Raw genomic sequence first — 12,070 nt, 5'->3', positions numbered from 1 at the left:
ATGATGTGATTCTGCATTCAGATAGGCATCAGTGTGCGTTTGCTTTCTGTAAACGCTGTGTGTTATTTTACCGTTCAGGCCATGTCCAAGCAAAATATCTAGGAATGGGAGTGTGTTATTCACCTCCATTTCCATGGTGAACTGGATGGCCGGGCACAAAACCCGGCCATCCGGTAGAATGTTGGGGCAAGCGCTGTTAGTGAGCAGCGCCTATGAAGCTCAGAATGGCACACAGGCCAGCACAACGCACGGCTGCCTCTCTTTCTCTCTCCATACACGAGACTCACAGGCGTACATACGTCCGTGCACACACGCACAACAACAACGGAACAACCGTCGTTCACCCCTAAGTGGCGGTGACATCACCACAGCAGATTTAAAGCTTTTGCTGTCCTCCAGACAGTCTTGTCCCTTCACCTGATGAAGGCCGCTTGTGTTGTGGCCGAAACGTCGTGATTTTTGTTATTTTATTTTTTGCCTACGTGACTTTATCCAATATAACCAAAGAGTATCACCACAGCACTTGTGCCATTCTCAGTGCATTTTGAGGCCACGTGAAGTGTCGAAGACTGGCTGGCAGGAGGTCATGTAAATAGACGCAGGTGCCATGGATTGACTGAGGAAAATGATCGGCAGATGCAACAGCCGTGCTCCCCACTGTGCCAACTTTATTTGTGTCAGTTGTTTGGCGCTCTGCTCGTTGTTTTGAGCCTTGCTCCTCTGCCCTATGCTGTTGCTGGAGGGCGACTGCCTCCACCTCCCCAGCAGCGCTTTTCATGAACCTCCTCCACAGAAGCCGATCGTGACACTGCTGATACCAGTCATCAATAAGTCCAATCAGCTCCACATCCTTCTGTACCACATCAGTCCATCTCTTCTCTAGCCCGTACCACGCCCATTTAGCACCATCTATCCAGCCAAATTGAAGCTGCTTGGGGATGCCGTGGCTGTGCATCCGGACTGCATGACACAACCAACGCAGCCTCGATTGCTGGAGGAGCCCACAGATGGGCATTTGTCCAGATATTCCAGGAATCTGAGCTCCTCACAAAGTCCAGTCTCGTTAAGCCCTGGATAGATCGTGGGCTAACCAAAATGTTTCACCCAGTGCAGATGTTCCTTTCGAGAGAGATACGGGAGGGCATAACTGCAGTCCAGAAGACATGAAGGTTTGTATGGAGTGACATGCCAGGTAGCTTCCACACAGTATTCAGCAGCTGATGAAAATAGAATGCCGCTCGAATGATTTGAAGTGAGACCTCGGCTACTGAAACAGAGTTGGTCATCAGCACACTGCCCAAGTACGGAAATATCTCCACTCTCTCCACAACTGCCCCAAAACACATGGGGAATTGAGGGAGGGGAGCATTTTGATGATGTAAAATACCCATGGAGGTGATTTGTTTTTGTGAGGCTGATGGTAATGGCCCATAATTTAGGAGAATGCTCCATGTTTAGCTGTAGTGTCTCCAACTTCTCCTTAGAGTGGGAAGTAATCACCAGATCATCCGCATTCATAATATGGTTTAACAATAGAGAGCCATACCATGACCGGACTGGGGCATCGATCAGCCTCCCATTATATCTATACCAGATATAGATTCTACTGGTACATCCATGGAAATCGTCTCAAACTACGTAGTCAAAAAAAATGTTAAGTCGTGAAAGGGCCAGAGGACACCCGTGTCGCACCTTACTCAAATATTCTATCATCCCTTAACTCCATTACGTCAATTTCCCATGTGACGCATCAGTTGTTTTGTATTATTTATATTTGCTTTCATTACTGTAACTCTGTGTGTTTATTTAGCTATGGTCATTTGGGTGATCCAGGTCTCTCTTGCAAATGAGACTCATCCTGGTCGCTTTAGTTCTCGCCTTGTTCAACTAAATAAACTGGTACTCACTCACTCCATTATGAACTCACCCACTTCCCTTACTCTATGACTTACATAAATGCTCCCTCTCCCTCCTCATGAGTCATATATTTACCTGATCATTCACACAATCACCTGATCATTCACTGTGTCAACCTCACTCACGCACTTTTTCATGCTCTCAAGAATGACCCACCCATCCTATCACTCACTACCTTAATCACCATCCCCTTATCTCATTGACCCACTGGTAAAATGAAAATACTCTACAGCAACAACACGTGAGATTGTACTCAGGCTTACACTCACATGTGTAAAGAAGTTCCTTTGCAGGTTCCAATTTCTTGATGATTTATTTCACCATAAAGTATTTACAACGCAGGAGTACGACTTTTACGAACCTTCCCCCGTAAAGTACCCTGTACCTGTCTCCACCCATCAACACTGACACCACTATAACCTTTGCCATCGAAGAGAAGGGAAGTAGATGACGATAGAGTTTGCTGATAGAATCTACCGGGGGCAAGTGCTGGAAGTTACCAGGACGTGGTCGTAGGGGTATATAAGGGGGAGCGAGGCCCGCGAATGGGTTGATTCCTTGGGGACTGAAGAACAACTGCAGGTGGACGACATCGGGGCCGACTGTTGGAGATCTACATGGGAGAAACCATCAACAAAGACTATTCGATATTACTCTATTAGAAACCACCAGGACTGCGGTAGTTATAGCCTTGTGAAACGTGTGAGTCGTACTCTCGCCTGTAAATATGTTATCGTGAAATAAATCATCATGAAAATGCACCCTGCGAATAAGCTTCTTTACACATGTCGGAATAGAGGACATGTTTCATCGCAGGCCGTTTTTTGTCTACAACAGACCTAAACACATGAAATATGAAAAATGGCATTTGATTAGGATTGCCACCTGCTACCCATTCTGAGATCGCCCAATTAGCAAAACCCTTCTTTCCATTATACCTAAGACTTTAGATTTGTACATTCCGTAATTTCAAGACGACGAGTTGACCAAAGTGGCAATGTTATTTTGTCATTTTATTCACAGTAACAAAAACGGTATAGTTTTTTTCCCTGTTAACTTATGCATACGAGTGTAACGGTGGCACAATGGTTGGCCATTGCAATATGAATCAGACCACTTTAGTTTGATTCTCAGTCATAGTTACCATCAAGCAAACTGGCCTTGAGCCTTCTCGTCATCAACCCACGTTGACAAGCATGATGGAGTATGGTCAAGCAATCTGCACGACTTATCCAGTATGGAAAGACTTCACCCATAAGTGGTATGACAAAGGGTAACAATTATTATTATTGTTGTTGTTTATTACCACCGAAGGAATAACTTCATATCTGTCAGCCAGCCTATATATACTCATAGATAAATGCTCTCCTAAACACCACCATTGGGTTGAAGCTGATTTGGTATCTTCCACTTTGAGAGCCTCGCCACAAGGACCATCCTACTCGATCCAGCGGTGTATCAGCGCTTTGTCAGGAGCGAAGCAGTCGGCAGTATTCCGGCTGTGAGACGTGAACAACGTTAGAGCGTTATATCATCCCCATTAATAGTTCAGTCATGCTATCAGTCAAGAAGGCATGAAAACAGTAGCCAGGCAGCTCCAAGGGCAGAGCGCGAAGCTGGTACTGCCAATATCCTTCATCAGCTTCCTGTTATTGAGCGACTTTTCTAGTGCAGATATTTCATGGCCTCAGCCAGGTCATCAATGACTGCACAAATAATGAAATTACATTTGCATCTGCACTTGATCTTACTAAATGTCACATATACGAATAAAACATTGGCTTGCCGATTGTATAATGTGCATTGCTCTCTGTAGCAGCCTCGTTGTGCGTGAAATTTTCAACGAGATTCAAGGCAGGACGCATTCTCTTTTGAGCTAAAATTGGACAAAGAATGGAACTGACCAACGGCAAAAAAAGTTTTTTCCGTAAAAAATCCTATATATAAAACTAGCTAGATAATCACCTGCCAACTAGAGTTGGCAGGTGATAATCTAGCACATCAGATGTAAGGTCAACATTAACAATGCAATGGTGGCCAAATTATGGAAGGGAAAAGGAAGCAGATGAAAAAAATTAGTTGAGATGAGAAGATTTAGTGGAACACAGTGAATTAAGGTTGACAAGAGATTTCTGCATTCTCTAAATTATTCATCTGTTGTCTTCAGAAAAGCTTCCAGTGGGCAGTTATTCGTTTGAACCATGTCATATTGTTCCAAATGATTTTGATGGCCATTGTCAATAGTTTTTGGAGGGTGAGGGGTCCAATAAGACAGATAGCTAGCATTAAAGATAATAACTTAATATCTCGATAAGGTACTGAATCATCCTTTCATCCCTCTGGAGTTGATGAGTACCTCTTTGTGGGACATTAACATGAGCTATTCCTTGGAAAGTGCCAACAATGATAGGCATTCATAATTGCCATTGACCTGGTGCCACTGCCGCAGGCTCTTTTAAACAAAAACATTTCATTTTTAATATTTACGAGATGGTTACCCCTCCGATTGCCTTTTTTTCTCAATTACTGTATTTTACAGTATTGAACTGATACAATGTGTTTTTCTGTTCACTAAAAGAAAGGCCATGACCATCATGAACGTCATCAGTCGGATGTCAGAAGTCCTCCAACATGATAATGTCAGATTAGACATGAGCCTGAGAACATCATGCATAGTACTGGCTTCCCTCTACTTTATAAATGGATGAGTTCTGGAAAAAACACGAGTCAAACAAAATTTCGTGATCAGAAAATATTTTCCCATTATATTCAACACAAAAACTTAGGGATGAGTTTCAGACAATCATTCCACCCCACTCCTAACCAAAAATTGTTCACATATTGACAAATCAGAAATAATAAGAAAGTACATAAATATTCTTAGTTTTTTCGGTAAAGTCACGTTGAAGAGAAACAACAAAATAACAAAATATATATAAAACAATAAAAAAAATTCTCACGACGTTTCGACCATAACTCAAACGGTCATCATCAGGTGTGTCGGTTTGCATAAATTTACTTTGAAAACGGCATATTTATTTATTTATATAAAAATAACGTTTGCGTCACGCGCAACGATTGGCTGTTTGCTAGGACTAGTCCATCTATTTTTTGAAAAGAGGAGGGGGGAGACGAAATTTGTTTTTATGTATGCTGTCTGAAAGCCACTGTAAGTGTGAACAATCAATCAAGAACTGAAATGATTTATCAAATCTTTCCAATGATTGCTAAGATAGAATCCATCTTCTCGGTTGAAATTGTCTCTGTGTTTGTATATGTGGATAGCCTCATGAACGAATCTCTCATGGAAGCCAGATGGCTTACAAAGAACCTCCGTCTTGGAAAAGTCAATGGCATGTGAGCCTACTGAATTAGAACAATGATCTGCTACGGCCGAGGTGTTGGTCCTACCGTGTTTAAGGTCTGCTTTATGTTCACGAATGCGGTCCGAGATATGGCGTTTGGTTTCTCCAATGTAACTACTACCACAGAGGCAACTTAGTTTGTAGACACCAGGGTATTGTATGTCCGGAATCACATCTTTTACAGACGGAACCAGATCACGGATTTTATGTAATGTGTTGAAACGGACCTGGATCTTGTGTTTATTCAAGATTTTGGAGATCTTTTTTGTGATCCCAGCAATGTAGGGTAAAGTGATGGTTTTGAAAGGCTCCTCAAGAGGGTTCTTCTTCATGGTTTGAGTGATAGCTTTGCGGATTGTATAGTCGGAGTAACCATTAGCCCTAAGAGCTTGGTGTACGTGCTTGAGTTCACTGCTTATGTGTTCCTGGTCGGATATGCATTGGGCTCTATGATACAGAGTCTTGATGAGAGAATTCTTCTGTGATGGATGGTGGTGGGAATCCGGTTTCAGATAAGCATCCGTATGGGTAGCTTTCCTGTAGACAGAGTGGCTCATTGAACCATCAGGTCTCTTTTTAATTAGGACATCCAAAAAAGGTATCTTGCCATCTATTTCGACTTCCATGGTAAATCTGATGGCTGGGTGTATGGAATTGATGTGGTCGAAGAATTGGTCTAGAGCAGGCCGGCCATGTGGCCAGATGACAAAAGTGTCATCCACGTACCTCTTCCATAAGGTTGGGCGCAGAGTGGCAGTCTGGATGGCGTCAGTCTCAAATTTCTCCATGAAAATGTTAGCTATAACTGGAGAAAGGGGGGAGCCCATTGGGGTGCCCTCAGTTTGTTTGTAGAAAGTTCCATTCCAAGTGAAGTATGTATTGGTTAAACAGTGTCTCACCAGGGGGGGTACCTCAGTGTTTAGTCCTTGATGAACCAAGTCTTCAATGATTGCAATGGTGTCAGGTACAGGAACCTTGGTGAATAAGGAAACTACATCAAAACTGACAAGCAGGTCGTCTGGGGACAGGGAAATACCCTTGATTGTTGATACCAGGTGAGTAGAATTTTGTACCGCAGAGGTGGTCTTTCCAGTGAAAGGACGCAGGATTTCAGACAAAAAACGAGCTAGTTTGTAGGTGGGGGAGGTTCTTTGTAAGCCATCTGGCTTCCATGAGAGATTCGTTCATGAGGCTATCCACATATACAAACACAGAGACAATTTCAACCGAGAAGATGGATTCTATCTTAGCAATCATTGGAAAGATTTGATAAATCATTTCAGTTCTTGATTGATTGTTCACGCTTACAGTGGCTTTCAGACAGCATACATAAAAACAAATTTCGTCTCCCCCCTCCTCTTTTCAAAAAATAGATGGACTAGTCCTAGCAAACAGCCAATCGTTGCGCGTGACGCAAACGTTATTTTTATATAAATAAATAAATATGCCTTTTCAAAATAAATTTATGCAAACCGACACACCTGATGATGACCGTTTGAGTTATGGTCGAAACGTCGTGAGAATTTTTTTTTATTGTTTTATATATATTTTGTTATTTTGTTGTTTCTCTTCAACGTGACTTTACCGAAAAAACTAAGAATATGAATTACTGCAGTCACGAAAGCTTTAAGTACATAAATGTTAAGAAGATTGAATAACAACTAATTTAAGACGAATAATTAATTCTAGATTTCAAGCTTTCGAGACTGCAAGGATCCATACTTTTAAGGGAACTCACCAAACGATCTGCATGTTGGAATGCCTAGAAAGGCGATGTGAGGCGTTACTGGTGAGCTGTAGGGATATACTGTGACAGTGTCGCGGATGGATGACGTATCCTCCTGGGTGCTTCTTCTTTGATGCTTTCATGGCGTGTGCCGTGTAAAATTTCGTTAACATGGAAATTCGATTTCGTAAATAGAAAAATGTCCAGAATTTGTCAATTGCATGAACGCGAAATTCCGTAATCCGAACGTCTGTAAATCTATGGATATCTGTAGAGCCAACATCTGGAATACTCAGAATTTAATTGCTTCATCAGTTGGAGGCACTGTCTACTTCAACACCGTAGGAAAAATGTTACTGCTGTATTAAGGTGATGAATTTGCAATGATTATTTGACGGTGGTACCATGGATCCAGGATGGTGCAAGTGCACAGAGAAATATACAATTGTTCATAGCATTACCTGAACAGGATCACGAAAATAACTTATCATAACAAGGCTGGGAGAGGGTTTTTCAATGCCAAGTGAGTTGTCGATTGTTGCTTTTTCATCATAATTCACGTTGCTGGTGAGTACGGATTGGAGAATGCAGAAGGAATATATGTGAGAGGATAGAAGATGTGTTGACTATAAGCAGTGACATTGTATTTGTGTAGGGAACTGTAAAGAGAAAGTTCTAGAGCGTACACGTTGAGATAATTAGAAACAGGTGGCCGGAAGGTACTGTATTGATGATAATAAATTATCCAATAAACAATACACTTGCCACAGTGGAGTGGGGGCACTGTCTGATAGGGGCGGGGCCAAGGGGGTATATTAGGGGAGCGAGGCCCGCGATCTCCGCACTTGCCCGGGGATGCACAAAGAACAAGGTGGACGAGATTGGGACAAACTAATTGTGGAGTGATAAGGTGGAAACCATCAGGGCTGACTGATAGCCGTAGTAATAACGCTCTAAGTTGTAAATGTGTAGTGAGTTCAACTGAGTCGCAGACGTAGACTTGGAGGCAACACATTTATTTAACTCCAACACACAGGGTAACTTCCCCTTAGAATAACAACCTATGGTGGTGACCACCAGGCTAACTACACTAATTACAAAGTAACTAGCTACTACAGACCGGGACCAACAGCTCGGGTCCAGGTACACGTGTTGGAGACTCGTTGAACGGAGAACGTAGATCATAGAACGTAGACCGTCGACGAATGTTTCTTCCAGGATGAAAAACAACAACAACAACAACCCTGGTCCCTCTCGGGACCCGGCTTATATTCTCTGCGGCATGGCTGGCTCCACCCTTGGTCACGAACACCTTACAGAATCCTAGAGCAGGATCTGGATCCCAACCACGTGACCCCCCCTAGCCCTCACTTGGGGCCCCTTTGTCAACTCCCCCTTCAATAAAAGAACAAAACGAACAACCCGTTAGTGTGCATCAACAAATAAATACTTCAACCCATCTATACAATATATACAATATATACAAAAACCGAAGAGTCTTTGATCGAGTTCTTGTGGCCAGGCTCCCAGGAGAGGTGGGCGTACTCTCCTCGGGGGTCCCAGGGGGAATTTCAAAATGTCCCATCGAGCAAAGAGCAGTCGGCCGGGCAGACGAGCCTTCCGCTCCCCAAGATTGTGAAGATGGCGCAGGTGGCGGCTTGGGGGATGTTAAACGTGCGGCATCTGAGGATGGGATCACATGACTCCCCTGAGAACCAACCTCAGTGGGTACACACCTCAGCTCGCCAGACACATCTGACACTTGGCCCCTGTGTAGTGTAGATGGGATGAATTCACGCAGCGTGATGAAAGGCTTGAGGCGAGAGGGATGTACAAACCAACTCCGCCGACCCAAGCAAATTTTTTTCACACTGAAGCCAAACGACCCGAATCACGCCAAACGTCCCCCTCCAGGGTTTAAACAATTTCGGTGAAGTACCCACCAGTATGTGGGGACAGTGCAGCCAGGCTCTGTCGCCTGAAGCCCACTCATGTCCGGAAAGATGGAGACCCCTCAGCTGCTCATTTGACAATTGGCACGAATTGGAATTCTCTCTGGAAACCTCGCGTGCTTCTGAAAGCCTCTGAAGGGTAAAGCGCATGGACTCCGAAATTTTAGATTTAGCCTTGTTTGGCTCGGTTCATAATTGGACATCAATCTGGGGGTCGTGTTCTCTTCCATACATTTAAAAAATGGTGAGAAGCCGGTGGATGGGTGAGGGGCCATTCTATAGGCAGCTAGGACCCCGGTAACATGCAAGTCCCAGTCAAGCTGGGACTCACTGACCTGATGGCTCAACATGGAGGTCAGAGTCCTCTGCAGCCGCTCCACCATTCCATCCGTCTGGGGGTGGTATGGTGACGTGCGTATTTTATTTGTTCCCAACAAGTCGTACACCTCCCGCAGCAATTTTGAAGAAAATTCCTTGCCCTGATCGGTCAGAAGATGCTCAGGGCCCCCCTTGTCCATCACATAGCAATCAAGGAATGCCTCGGTGATGGCCAAATCCGATTGGTTGGGCGGCGGCCAAGCCATCGGCTAAAATATTTGACGCCCACCAGTAAATACTTATTGTCACGAGGGGTGGTAGGAAATGGACCAAGGATAACAAGAGCGACCAGCTCATTTATGCGGGAAACCTGAATGGATTGCAATGGTGGACAGCAGAGTTTGGACGGGGGTTTCCGCCGTGCACACTGCACACACCCCTTGAATACAATAGCGACATCTTCCACCATGCCAGGCCAGAAGAAGTCGAGCTTAAGTGTGGCTAGCATCTTATGCACCCCAAGGTGCAACAGTCGCTCATGCACAGCCCAGATGACTTTACTCCGTAGGGCAGTAGGCACGACAATGTTGTAACGTGTCAATCCTCCATTCCAATGCATGAGCAATCTGCCTCTGAGGATGACAGAGGCTACACCCCGTCGATTCATCACCCCCGTCCACCTCCTTGACACGGCGTTGTAACTTGAACAGGGAAGCGTCTTCCACCTGAAGGCGTCCGAAGTCTGCATGGTTCATGCCAATAACGGCGTCATGCGCAACAGGACCGTCGGCTTTCCTCAGAGATGTCAACCTCAGCCAATGCCAGAAGGGGACGAGGCGAGTCTTCAGCAGGTGCCTTACAGCACCCCGGCCCGAGAAACACGTTCACCCGTCGCTCGTTGGTAATCGCGAAAGGGCATCCGCGTTCGTGTGTTGGGTACCTTTACAAAAGGAAACAGTAATGCAATAGTCCTGGTGGACTTCCAACCAACATGAAAATTGGTCAGATGGTTGCTCAATATGCAGCGCGTACTGTAGCGCTGCATGGTCAGAGAGCATCTCAAAGCGTCTGCCATAAAGATAGGCGTGATACTGTTGCACAAAAAAAAACAGTTGCCAAAAGTTCCGCCGGAGACATGACTCTGCTGCCATATGCTACAACACTTTCCATGCCATAACGACTTGAGACAGAACAGCGCCAATTCCGGTGTTGCTAGCATACGTATCAAGGATGAACGGCAAGGAAAAGTCGGGGTAGTGGAGGGGAGGGGCGTTCACCAAGCCATCCCAGAGCACAACAAATGTGGCCTCCTCCTACTGCCCCCAATGGAACTTCTCACCTTTTGTCGTCAGGGCGTGGAGAGGTTTGGCGATCGTGGCAAACCCGGTGACAAAACGGCGGTAATAGGATGCAAATCCAATGAAACTCCACACCTCCTTCCCCACCGACGTGGGGGTCAGCCAAGTATGGACACATGTGGTTTTGTTCAGGTCCATCGCTATCCCTGATTTACTATGTGGCCAAGATACCGAACCCATTTTTGGAGCAGGTTGACACTTCTGCAGATGTTTTTTAAACGTACGGCTAAAAACGATAACATCGTCCAGATATATTAGGCATGAGTCCCACTGAAGGCCTGCCAGAACTAGTTCCGTCAATCGCTGGAACGTAGCCGAGTGGAGTGAAGACCCATCGTAAGCTGATTTAATTCAAATAAGCCTTGTGATGTGCGAAAAGCTGTCTTCGGTTTAGAGGATTCATCCAAGGGCAACTGCGAAAATCAAGATAGGTCAAGAGTCGAAAAATAATATGCCCCTGCGAGAGCGTCCAAGGAATCGTCCATCCGAGGAAGAGGGTACGGGTCAGCTACAAAGATCTTATTAAGCTTACAGAAGTCAACACAGAAGTGCAAACTACCATCCTGCCTTTTTAACAAGAGCAATCGGGGCTCCCCACGGGCTGGTGGATGGTGAGATAATATCGGCGGCCAACGTTTCATCAACTGCCAGCTGTACGTGTTCTTTTTCCATAGGGCTCAGCCGGTAGGGGTTCTGCTGGATGGGAGCGGCGTCGCCCATATCGATGTGGTGACTCTGGGACTCGAACAATTCCGAATTTTCGGAACAAAGCGTATCCATCCACTTTTCATCAGAAACCTGTTGCGGCTTCGTATTCAACGTGACCCCCTACACCGCCAATGATGTTTCCCTCGTGAAGGATGGACGACACGTGAGCTAGCACGGTGCCCTCCTGAATGACAAACATGTCCAACCCTGCCTTCAGGACTTGAATGAGCGGTTCCTGGCAATTGGATATGATAGTTTGGGCCCCCACCAACGGCAAACCACGAATGTCTTTGTTTGAGGATCCTAGAAGAATTCCACCCTCAGTCGCCTCCTGGTCTAGCGGCTTGCGCAATCGTAAAGGAACCAACATTTGCATGCTGGGGGGAATCTTTACGGTCTTACTCGCAAGCGCTTGTACAGTAGCGTTGGCAAAGAACAATCGAGTGGGAGAAGGCAAAAGGCCATTCGATGGCCCAATGGTAACTCAAGGGAACCTTGATCGATCAAAATTTTCAGGGGCATCTGCCTCAAGAAGTCAGTCCTGAGCAAGCAAGGAACAGCAAGGGACGTTGATACAAGAACTGGCCTCGTCAATTTAATATCTCCAATACACACCTCCGCTCTTATTTTCCCAGTGAGGCCCAATGAGCATCCATTTGCATAAAAGCACGGAACCCTGACGGGACATAGGGTACGACATTTAGGGGGCAGAATGTTAAAAATCAA

Source organism: Petromyzon marinus, unplaced genomic scaffold (assembly GCF_048934315.1).
Source record: "Petromyzon marinus isolate PM22_M1 ecotype Great Lakes invasive population unplaced genomic scaffold, UKy_Petmar_22M1.pri1.0 PM_Scaffold_24, whole genome shotgun sequence".
Classification (NCBI taxonomy): Eukaryota; Metazoa; Chordata; class Hyperoartia; order Petromyzontiformes; family Petromyzontidae; genus Petromyzon; species Petromyzon marinus.
The sequence above is the reverse complement of the archived record's forward strand: the minus strand, read 5'-3'. Positions refer to the sequence as shown.